This window comes from Castor canadensis, chromosome 11 (genome assembly GCF_047511655.1).
Source record: "Castor canadensis chromosome 11, mCasCan1.hap1v2, whole genome shotgun sequence".
Lineage (NCBI taxonomy): Eukaryota > Metazoa > Chordata > Mammalia > Rodentia > Castoridae > Castor > Castor canadensis.
Genome location: NC_133396.1, coordinates 85,715,201 through 85,727,826, shown reverse-complemented (window position 1 = coordinate 85,727,826; position 12,626 = coordinate 85,715,201).

Genomic DNA, 12,626 nt, shown 5'->3' with positions numbered 1-12,626 from the left:
TGCAGAATGGTGGCAAGGGGCAGTTCTTATCATTCTCCCATTTTTTTGTTCCTTAAAGAGAGAGGGAGAGGAAAAGGGTTGAGTATTGGGGCACAGTTTGATCCTCTGGTTGCTTCCGGCTGGTGGAGGGTGGCACATGTTCTCAGGTGGGGTCCTTAAGGTTTGGTGTCTTCATAAGTTTTAGCATGGTGATCTCCTCAGTGGCCCCAGAGAAGTTGATATCCTTGGAGGAGGAGTTGATTGATTCTTTGGTTGGTGACTGCAGATATGCAATCTAGTAAAAAATTTTGTAAAGTTTTCATAATGCAGGGGAGAAAGCTCAGGAGGATAAAGACAACAATAAGCGGCACTAGAAAAGGCAGTAGCCAAGAGAACAGAGGGGATTGAGTCCAGTCTAGGATAGGGGAGTTTTTAGTCTTGCAAAGTTAGATTTCTTCACTTAAGGGAGACAGGGCATCAATATTTTGTTCCACTAGGCCTGACTCATTAATATAGTAACAACATTCCTCTAGGAAGAAAAGGCAAGTGCCTCCTTTCTCAGTGGTTAAGAGATCTAGGGCCCTGCAGTTTTGTAAGGCAACCTGAGCTAATGAGGTAAGTTGTCATTGAAGGGAGACTAGAGAAACTGAGGTTGATTCAAGAGTGACCTGTAGGCGATTCTCGAAGTCCCTGGCTGAAATGAGGCTGCGGCCCAAAGCTCCTCCTGCTAGCCCTGATGGAGCAATAGAGGAGGCTAGGCTAATCCTGACCATGAAAGGCAAGAAAGCAGCCCTTCTTTGTCATGGTGAAAGGAGCCAGGCAAGCTCAGCCTCTATGTAAAGGGTGAGCTGAGGGATGATTACCATCAAAAGGCAGGGACCTGGGGTGGTGGTATTCACACAGGCATATAAAGTACCATTCCACCAGAAGGATAGTCCAGAGGGAGGGAAAAATCTGTGATGTCACAGAGATATTAGAGTGACAGAGGCCATGTAGCTCCTCCTTGAGGGTGGAATGTTAAGTGAAGTAACAAGTATGAAAGGGAAGTGGATGTTGGTCTGGCTCAGGTTCCCAGAAAGGTATAGAAGGCAGTGGGGAAGAGCATGTTGGGGTATCTGGTATAGAGGTGAGAGTAGGTTTGGAGAAGTTGACAGGGATTGCTGCCAGTAAGGGGCATTGGAGGGAGGCATGTAGAAAGCAGTGGGTAACATTCATAGGGCTGGTGGAGTTAAGAACCTGTATGGGGGCTTGTATAATTTGGATCTAGGATGAGAGGGTAGTGGTTGTGGGGCCTTCTGGAAGTTGATCTTGGAGGGTCTTCTCAGCCTCTAGGATGTTTGAGGAAATTTGTACATGTGAGTGGAGGGCCATGAGTAACTCCCTAGATATCCAGATATGTCCAACAGGAGACTTACTGTACCCATGGGGGTAGGCTGTTCCCTTTACTGCTGTAACCAATCTCGAGTCCCAAGTGTCACTTATTTTGATATAGAACTTGTTGTCTTGGGCATAAAATGTGCCCCTGCCATTGTGGGCTAAATGAATGTGGCAAGACCAATAGGGATACCCACCATAGAAGGGGGTCACCATTTTTACAATAGTCTCTACTTTGGTCATATTGAAAGCAGATAAAGGGTTTGTAAGTGGGGGATATAGACTGCAGGCAACAGAAATAGTGATTGTAGAGGAACATCCCTGTATAGGGCAATCAGCAGTTCCTGCAGCGCGAGAGACGGAGGCCTGGTTATGTGTGTAGGTTTCTCGGACCTTGAATCTCCAGAGATATAATGGAGACGGGGAAATGACTGGAAGGATAGTAAAGATCCAGGTCATAAGAATGAGGAGAGTATAGGGAGTAAGGCGCATAGGGCAAGGTAACTGAGGCAGAGAGCTGTGCAATGGGGCCATCTCCACTCAGGGAGAGAAGTTGCCCACAGGCTGACACTCAGGAGAATGGGGATGAGGACAAGAATTACCCACAGGAAGGGATGGAGTGAAAGCATAGGTGGAGTGGCTTAGAGTAAGGCAGAGAGTAGGTTGGAAAATGAGTAGATTTCTTCAGGAGTAAAGTCTGAGAGAGTACCCTGGAGATGAAGATCATATATCCAATCTATAAAGCAAGGGTAAAAGAGGTATGAGAAAGGAGGGAGGTTGATCATGTTGGGAAGTCTAAAACCTCAGAGTACAGTGTATATATGAAAGAGTAAAAGCATGGGCAGGCACTGACAGGAAAGAATGGGAGAGGAGAAGTATAAAGAGTGAGTAGGCGAGATGCCAGGTCCCCAGACATAGGGCTCTTGCTTATGCCCTGGGAGTCTCCGTGGGTGTGTCTCCATCTTCTGGGATCCTGGGGAGGCAGGAGATCTTTATTTTTGTTGGTCCTGTAAGAAGAGATTGATAGGTTTTTTTGTGGGGCTGCCAGTTTTAGATTTTGAACATGTACCCAGGAGGGAAATCCTGCTAGCTTAGCAGCTGTAGGTGTGGTGAGGATGACCTTAAATGGGCCTCTCCACTTTTCCTGCAGGTGGCCAAGTGTGGTTGTACTTTTTAGATAAACCAGATCTCCCATTTGGAGGGAGGGAGTTATTTTGGTGGTGTCAGAGGGCTGTGGCAACTGATCATGACCATGAGACCAAAGGATAGAGTGAAGAAAAGTGAGGAGAGGATTAAGGAGAATGGGAGAAATGTTAGGGGGTTGTGGCTGAACTGTGATAGGAAGAAGTAGACAGCCATAGAGGATCTCTAAGGGGCTGAGCATGAGTGTTCTTTTTGGGATGGCCCAGAGACAGAGAAGGACTAGGGGTAAGAGCTTTGTCCAGTCTAGGTGGAGCTCTAGGGAGAGTTTGGTGAGAGTATTTTTTAGTGTGTGATTGGCATGCTTAACTTTACCTGAAGATTGGGGGTGATAGGGAATGTGAAATATTTAAGGCTTGTGCCAATTTTTGGGAAATAGAGGAAACAAACTCAGGCCCATTGTCTGACTGGATGGAGGCTGGGAGACCAAACCGTGGGATGATGTCTGTGGCCAAAATTGTTGTTACTGTGGAGGTCCTTTTATTGGTCATAGGGAAGGCTTCCACCCATCTGTGAAGGTGTCTACCAATACCAGGAGGTACTTAATCCTCTTTAATGGAGGCATATGTGTAAAGCCCAACTGCCAATCCATGGCAGGGAGGCATCCCCTGGCTTGGTGGATAGGAAAGGGAGAGGGTCTAATACTGGAGTTGGGGTTTGTGCACTGGCAAATTGGATTGGGTAATAGGTTTAAGGTATTGTATGTCTCCTGGAGATAGGGAAAGGGATTGGCAGAGAAAGGTGTAAAGAGCATGAAGATTAGGATGGAAAAGTATATGTAAATAGGAGAGAAGAGTTTTAACTTTAGAAGGGGGGAGAGAGAGTTTAGTGAGGGGGGAAGGAACCTGGGGTAAGGGGGCACATGGCCAATTGGGGTGCAGTTTTGAGGGCTGCTCGTTTGGCCTCTGCATCTGCTTGGTTATTTCCTCTGGTAATTATGGAAGAGTCAGTTTGGTGGGCTTTGCAATGAGTAATGCCCACCCGGGAAGGAGGTGTGAAGCCTCTAAGACCTGGGCTATTAAGGCAGCATTGACAATGGGAGTTCCTCTTGTAGTTAGGAATCCTCTTTCCATCCAGATAGCAGAGTGGACAATAAAGTGTGAAATGCATACTTAGAGTCAGTATAACTGTTGACAGTTTTGTCTTTTGCCAGGGTTAGAGCTCTGGCCAGGGCAGTCAATTCTGCCATTTGGGAAGTAGTACCAAAAGGGAGAGGGCATGCCTCAATGATGGGGAATCAGACATGATGGCAAGAGGGGTCCAGGGGCTCTTGAATGGGACCCTCGAATGCCTCATACAGAGGTTTGGCTATTAGACTGAAGTTGGGCACCTAGGCTCTGAGATAGCCAGCCAGGCCGAGGAAGGAGAGAATTTCAGCCTTGGTGGTTGGGGCAGGGAGAGAGGCTAACAAGGACTTATGATCTGTGCTGATGGCCTCTGATTAGGGGACATGAGATGAAACTTAGGGTGGGATCCTATGATTAGGGGAGATAGGCCCAGGTATGTCACCTGGGTGAGAGACAGTTGAGCCTTGTTAGGGGACACCCAGTATTCCTTTTTTCCCAGAAAATTGAATAGGAAGGGAGTGTGTTGTTGGCTATCCTCGAGTGAGGGGCTGCAGAGCAGGAGATTATCTACATACTGGAGGAGTTTATTTAGGAAGAGATGGAGGGTAAGGAGGTCTCTAGCCAGAGCTTGGCCAAAGAGGTGGGGACTGTCCCAGAACCCCTGAGGCAGAATAGTCCAGGTCAATTGTTGGGAAATATGAGAATCTGGATCAGTCCAGGTGAAGACAAAGAGGTTTTGGGACCGTGGGTGGACAGGGATAGTGAAGAAAGCATCTTTTAGGTCCAGGACTGTGAAATGGGTGGTGTTACTAAGGATGACAGACAGGAGAGTGTGGGGGTTGGGTACTACTAGGTGTATAGGAATCACTGCCGTGTTGATTAAGTGGGGGTCCTGCACCAGCCGGTAAGACCCATTGGGCTTTTTTACAGTCAGAATAGGAGTGTTATAGGGGGAGTGGGTTGGGTGAAGCAGGCCCTTAGCTAGAAGCTCCAAGATAATAGGCTTCAGACCCTGTAGGTTAGAGAGATGTGATATTGAGATTGGCTTGGGAAAGTAGAAGGATCTTTGAGAGTAATGACAATTGTCTCATGATGTGAGGCAACAGAGGGATGTTTGAGATGCCATACGATGAGGTCCACCAATGTTGCTGGTAAGGGCAAAGAGTTGGGAGAAGCTTGTCGAAGGAAGGCACCTATGACAGCGAGGAGGGACTGTGAGGATGGAGACGAGGGGTTGATGGGTCATGGCTTTTGTGGGGATGGATGTGAGGTGAGGGTGGCCTGAAATTTTGTTAAAATGTCTCTACCTAAGAGTGGAGTGGGACAATTAGGTAGCACTAGGAAGGAATGGGTAAAGAGGGTGTCTCCCAGTATGTAAGTTAAGGGACAGGTCATTAAGGGCTGGGTAGGATTTCCCTCCACCCTGACTATGGAGGTTGAAGAAGGCTTGGTAGGTCCCCAGAACTTCGGCAAGGCAGAAAAAGTGGCACCAGTGTCTATGAGGAGAGAGATAGGCCTACCGTCAATGATGGCCGTTACTCTGGGCTCATGTGAAGTTATGGTCGTCGGGCCTGGGAGTCCTGGGCTCTGTCAGTCTTCTGCCATGGTTGCTAGCCCTAGAAAATTAGTTAGGGAGGAGGAACATTGAGGGGGTCTAGACCCCCCCCACCTTGAGAGGTGGAGGGGCAGTCCCTCGCCCAGTGGCCCTCCTGTTTGCACTTAGGACATGGTCCTTGTGGGTGGTGTATCTTAGGACAGGCACAGGCCCAGTGTCTCTCAAGGCCACACTGAAAACATGGGCCAGGAGGTGTTCAGGATTTTCTCTGGCCTTGTGAGTTGGAAGCTGAGGGATTTTGTCGAAGGGCTTGGGCCAACATCTGGAATTTGGTCTTATCTCTCCTCTCCTTATCAGCCTTTTGCTGTTCCTCATGGTAATTATAAACCTTAAAAGCAACATTTAGAGTTTCAGCCTGTGGATTCTGAGGATCATTTTCTAGTAGTTTTAACTTTTTCTTATATCTGGGGCTGACTGGGAGATAAAATGTGTCATAAGAATAATTGTCCCATCTTGTGTTTCAGGATCAACTTTGGTATGGTGTCATAGCATCTCTGTGAGTCAGGACAAGAAACTGACTGGATTTTCTTTTTCCTCTTGTTGAATTTCCCTGAGTTTATCAAAATTAACAACCTTTTGGGCAGCCCTCTTTAACCCTGCCACTAGGCAGGTGACCATCTGGTCTCTGGAAGTTGTGTCATTAGTTTGATAGTCCCAGTGGGGTTCTGTCTCTGGAACCAACAATGTTCCCATGGGGTGGGCAGGGGTAGTGCAGTGAATCTCATCTGCATGTGTCTTAGCCATGTCCCAGATCCTTCATCTCTCCTCTGGGAGGAAGGTTGAGGAGAGGATGGTATAAATGTCATGCCAGGTGAGGCTATAAGATTGGGCCAAATACTGAAATTCTTTAATATGAGTCAGGGTCAGTGGTGAAGGAACCGAGGTGTTTTTCAACTTGAGACAGGTCTGAGAGGAAAAGGAACATGAACTCACATGATACCCTTGGCGCCAGCCACCTCTTGGAGGGGGTAGAGAGAAACCAGCTGGCTGGGTGGGGGGCATGAGAGCAAGTGTGTGGGGGACTCCAGGGATCTTGTGGTTCTGAGTTGGTAAGAGAGCGGGGGAAAGGGAAGCAGAGGGAGGAGCAGAGGAAGGGGTGGGAGAAGGGGCAGGGGAAGCAGTGGAAGGAGTGGCAGAAGAAGGGTCAGAAGGAGTGGCAGAAGGAGGAGCAGGGCCAATGGTTGAACAATGGCAGCCTGTGTCTGATAGGGCAGAGGCTCATCAGTGGGATTGAAAGAAGGGAAAGCATTGGAGTCAGGGAGGGTAGTTGGGGTCTTTGTAGCCAGAAGGACCTGGGCAGGGGAGGAAGGGGTACAGAGAGAAGGTTTAGAGTGGAGGTAAGAGAAGGCCTGGCCATAGGGAATCTCCTTCTATTTTCCAGTGTGTTCACAGAAGTTATAGAGATCCCTGAGAATGTTAGGGTCGAGTGTGCCATTAAGTGGCCATTTTGAGTCATTGTCCAGTTGGTATTGTGGCCAAACCTGATTGGAAAGAAAAATGAGTTTTTGGGTTTTGAGATCAGGTGAGAGCCCTAAAGGCTCGAGGTTGGCCAGTAGGCAGCCCCTAGGAGTGTCTGAGGGAATTTTGGAAGGTCCAGTCCCCATGGTGAAACCTGGTCCGAGGAAGAATATGGTGGGCATCCCCAAGATATTGCTTTCCTGGATGAAACAGAGGAGTGGAGGACCTCAAGGGAACATCTTCACCGAGAGGATCATCCATGCCCCAGGAACCCAGTTCCTGGGGGAAGTGAGCTGGGACCTGGTACTAGGATTTTGACCACCCAAGAGAGAGAGAGAGAGCCACGACTCATGGCAAGACAGTGCAAGGGAACTCACGAAGGGAGAACTGAGGAAATCAACCAGTTGTGGGCGAGTAATGGGAGAGCACTGGCCTTGAGGAGGTCCCCTTGGAGTGAGAGTGGCAATGGCAGCACTAGTCTGGGGTCAGGGGTCCCGGCAAAGCAGCTCAAATCTTAGAAAGTTTATCCAGGCTTAAGGAAGGCAGCTCCCACCTATATGGCTTTGGCAGGCCAGCATAATCCCCCAGCCAGGCACCCCTATATAGGGGATTTCTGCCTTGTGGCCAAAGTAGGCTTGGGAGTGCAGCATATATTGGGAGGGCCTGAATTTACTGATTGGGAGAGCAAGATCGATGCCAAAGCTCCCAGGTTTCAGCACCAAAATGTTAGGAAAACCCTGCACACCACACACAAAGGAGGCTCACGAGAGGTATCTCATGTCCAAAAGTTTAATAAGCAGGCTGGATGGCCAAGAAAAAAATGGCACAGCAGCTTCTCTCAGCAGGTCTGGCCTTAAGTAGCATTTGGAAGAAAGCAAGGGCTAGGGGCAGGCAAAGGGACATGGCAGGAGATAAGGGACAGTGGGGCTTTGTTCTGCAAGGGATGAGGCCAGCTGCTGAAGCAAGGGCTAGGGGCAGGCAAAGGAAGGTGATGAGAGATAAGGCACAGTGGGCTTTGTTCTGCAAGGGATGAGACCAGCTGCGGTTTAGGCTGCAAAATGTTGGCAAGGGGCAGTTCTTATCACTCACATCATCTTCAAATAGGCATAATTTGATTTCTTCTTTCCCTATTTGAATCCCTTTTATTTCTTTTTCTTGTCTTATGGCTCTTGCTAGGAATTTCAAAACTATATTGAATATGAGTTAGGAGAGTGGACACTCTTGACTCATTCCTGACTTTAGAGTTTCATTTTTTCCCATTTAGTATGATGTTGGCTATAGGTTTGTCATATATGTCAAAGGTTTTTTTTGCAAAAATTGAGATGATCATATGATTTTGTCCTTATTTCTCTTTATATACTGTATTACATTCATTGATTTGCATATACTGAACCATCCTTGCATCTCTGGAATGAAACCATCTTGTTCATGATGTATGATCTTTTTGATGTGCTGTTGAATTTGGTTTGCCAATAGTTTATTAAGAATTTTTGCATCTATGTTCATTAAAGAAATTGGTCTATAACTCTCTTCTGTTTTGTTTTGGCTTGTCCAGTTTTGGAATGAGTGTAATACTGGCTTCATGGAATGAGTTTGGTTTTCCTTCTCTTTGTATTTCATGGAGAAGTTTGAGGAGTAGTATTAGTTCTTCCTTAAAGATCTAATAGAATTCAGCAAAGAATTCATCAGATCCTTGTTTTTTTTCTGTTGGATGAGTGTTACTGCTTCAAACTCATTACTTTTTATAGATCTTTTTATGTGGTTTATAGCCTCCTGGTTCAAGTTTAGTTGGTCAAATGCATCTAGAAAATTTTCTATTTCTTCTAGATTTTCTAGTATATTTAAATATAGGTTTTCAAAGTGTTCCCTCATGGTCCTCTGGATTTCATTGGTATTCGTTGTGATATCCCCTTTTTCATCTCTAATCTGGGTCTTTTATCTCTTCCTTCTAGTCAGATTGGTTAAGGATTTATCAAACTTAGCTATCTTTTCAAAGAACCAGCTCTTCATTTCATTGATTCTTTGTATTGTCTTTTTTAATCTCTATTAATTTCTGTCTTAGTTTTTATTATTTCTTTTCATCTTCTAATTTTGGGTTTGGCTTGTTAATTCTTGTTTTTCTAGGATCTTGAGATGCATCATTAGGCTATTTACATGCTATATCTCTGTTTTTTAATGTAGGCACTCATAGCCATAAATGTTCCCCTTAGCACTGCCTTTACTGTATCCCATTGATTCTGGAATGTTGTGTTTTCATTTTCATTAGATTCTAAGAACTTTTTTATTTTCTCCCTTATTTCTTCAAAGACCACAGGTCATTCAACATTATGTTGTTTAGTCTCCATGAATTTGAATAGTTTCTGTAGTTTCTTTTGTTATTAAGTTCTACTTTTATTCCATCGGAGTCTAATAGAATACAGGGAGTTATTTCAACATTCTCATATTTGCTATGACTAAAATATAATCTGTTCTGGATAAGTTCCATAGGTTGAATAGAAGAATGTGTATTGTGGTGCTGCTTAATGAAATAATCTGTAGATGTCTGTTAAGTCCATTTGGTCAATTGTGTCATTTAATTCTGAGGTTTCTTTGTTGATTTTTTTGTCTGGATGACCTATCTATTGGTGTTAGTGGGTGTTTGTTTCTCCTGCTTTCACTGGATTGGGTTCATCTGTGTCTTTAAGACTACTAGTGCTTGTTTAATGAAGCTGGGTGCTGACATGAGGTAAATATATGTTAAAAATTATTTCCTCTTGATCTATTATCCCTTTTATTATTATGACATTGGCTTCTTTGTCTCTTCTAACTAATTTTGGTTTGAAGTCTATTGTATCAGAGATGAGTATAGCTACTCCTGCCTATTCCTGAGGTTCATTTGCTTAGAAAGTCTTCATGTCTCCTTTCACTTAAGCCAATGTTTGCTTTTGTTCCTGAGAATCATTTTTTGGGGCAACAAATTGTTGGGTCTTACCTTTTAATCCAACTCACATTTCTATGTCATTTGATTGGGAATTAAGACCATTAACATTTGCAGTTAATACTGAAAGGTATATGGTAATTCCTGCAATTTGTTGCTTTTTTTTAAGTGTTTGATTTTTCTTCCTCCTCTTCATTTTCATATCTACTCATCTGGTGAGATTTATTTATTCTCATACTTTCATAATTAGGTTTATCTTTGTAGGAATCTTTTTAGCATCTTTTTTGTGCTGATTTTGTGGTCATAAATTGCTTTAGTTTTTACTTATCATAGAGGGCTTTTATGTCTTCTTCAATTATGAATGATATCTTTGCTGAGTAAAGTAATTTAGATTTTCAGTTATTTTCTTTCAGTGCTTGAAATACTTTGTTCCATGCCCTCTTTGCTTTTAAGGTTTCTATTGAGCTATCTGCTGCTATTCTGATGGATTTTCCTTTAAAGGTGACTTAGGTTTTGACCTTGTAGGTTTCAATATTCTTTTCTTATTCTCTGTATATAATGTTTTAACTATAGTATGCTGTGGAGAGGTTTTATTCTAGTTGTGTATGTTTAGAGTTCTACAGGCCTCCTGTACCTGGAAGGGAGTCTTTCTCTCAAGTTTTGAGAAGTTTTATGTTATTATTTTGTTGAATATGTGTTCTATTCCTTTGGCTTGCACCTCTTCTCCATCTTCAATGCCCATGATTTGTAGGTTTGTACTTTTAATGGAGCCACATAGTTCTTCCATATTCCATTCATATTTCTTAATTCTTTTTCTATATATTCATCTGATCTTTCTATTATATTTACTTTACTATTATATTTGCATTGTATTTACTGTTATATTTACTTTATAAAGTAAATATAATATAATACATAGCATTCTATCTTTCACTTATTTAAGTCTGCTGGAGAGACTTTCAACTGAATTTCTTATTTGACTTAAGGATCTTTTCAATTTCAGAGCTTTGATTTGCTTCTTTTCTAAGCCTTTCTATATTTTTTTAATTCACCTCTCATATCTTGCATTGTCTTCTTATTTCATTTAGCTGTTTATTTGTATCCCTTTGAGTTCATTCAGCTATTTGTTTGTATCCTCTTTGAGTTCATTTAGTTGTTTATATTTCTATTGAATTCATTTAGCTATATATTCATATTTTCCTTAATTTCATTGAGTCACTTATGTATATCTTCTTTCATCTCATTATTCATACTTATCATCATTACTTTTAGCTCAGACATTAAGATTTCATCTTCCACACTATCAATCAGATCCTCTGTTGTGTGCTCATTGATATTTCAAGGAACCCTATTTCCTTGCCTTTTCATATGCCTCTATTTTGATATTTGTTCATTTGTAGTTAATTAATTGGTTAGGGATTTTAATCACCTAAAGTATTTACCTTGAATTATTTTCTATGTTCTAGAAGGACTAGTTAGTGTCTAAGTTGAATGCCTGAGGATATAATTCAGCAATAATAATTTCACCAACTCAATTCCAAACCAGATATTTACATGAAGTAGAATACCACTGGCAACAATATCTATACAGGCAATTATGTTACATATGAAGCTGACTAGAGTTTTTGTATGGTATGGTTGGGGCTTAGAAAAATACAACTTGTTTGCATAAAAGTTAAAACTTAGATAGCAAAAGTAAGGAGGATGAGGGAAGAAATAAGAAGGAAGGAAAATGAGGACAAAGGGAGTAAAGTGTGAGGGCTGTAGGTAAACAAATATTATTGTGTAGGGATATGGTTCAATTGATATGGAGAAGGGTGCTATTGTCAGGGATTGCAAAATGCTAGAAATGTTGAGAGTAATAAAAGAAGGAGATAGAATGAACCCTCAGTAGATAGGAAAAGTGAAGAAAAACAAGAAATGAAAAAGTTAGGAGAAAAAATGGCAATATAAAAGATAAATCAAAACTTTATTTTTTTTAAGTCAGTAAGCCTTCCTTGTTGAAGAATGAATATCTTCTGCACTCTATCAGTACACAGGATGCTCCCCTCCAGTCTCTGATCCTTGGCTTTTTTTACCTATAATTCTCTTGTTGTGGTTACTCATGCATTCCCTCGGGACCCCAGCTTGCTCAGATATAACCTGGAGAGGGGAAGGCTCTGGATTAGAGCAGCTTCTAGAATGAGGTGGGACAGTTCCAGGCATGTAGGGAAGTAATTGGGGTAGGTTGTGAGGTCTCCAAGCACAGCTAGTGGTTAGAAGGCACTCTGTTACTTTCAGAACCTAAACTTTTTCCTGTTTAGGGAATCTAATAGCTGCTCTGGCTTGTCCACATCAAGCTTTTTCCATGTAGGCCTCCAGTTTAATAGTTTCATTTGAGGAGTGAGGAGCAAGTAGCTCCTGTTACATGTGCATATACATACACTGCTGCATTGGCCAGTAAGTAAAAGGCTCTGTCTAGCTGGCATTTTCTTGGGATAAAGACCCAGATGTTAAGCCTAGCCAACTAGTACACTTACTTGTCATTCGTCCTTTGGATTCCGACCCTGGGATGAGCAGCTTCACCTGCCTCTGTTGGGGCCAGGTGTGAGGGCTTTTAGTCAGCCTGCTTAGCTAAAAGTTTTCTCAGGGGTTGGATGTATTTGCTTCTGTACTGAGCTGGCCTGTGCAGTGGCTCTCACTACTGAAACTGGTTCAACCACCTGGTTGGGTTTCATTCTGGTCTTCTTGATCCAGGTGATGGTACACAGACACTAGTCGGCAACTTTCTGGTGGCCCCAGTAAGGCTTGTGGATCTGTTGTTAGCCCTCTGTGCTGTTGTTTTGTTCACAGTTGGTTCTAACAAGTGACTGTCTCAGGAAGCAATTCAGTTCTAGACAGAAAAAAAATTGGGGATGGGGTGTGCAATGGAGCAGGTTCAGGTACATGCCCTTACGTCTGTGGTAGATTTGTTCTTTTAGGGGTTTACCTAACAATTGGTATCTCTAGCTACTATCTGTCCTTATACTGGTACTCT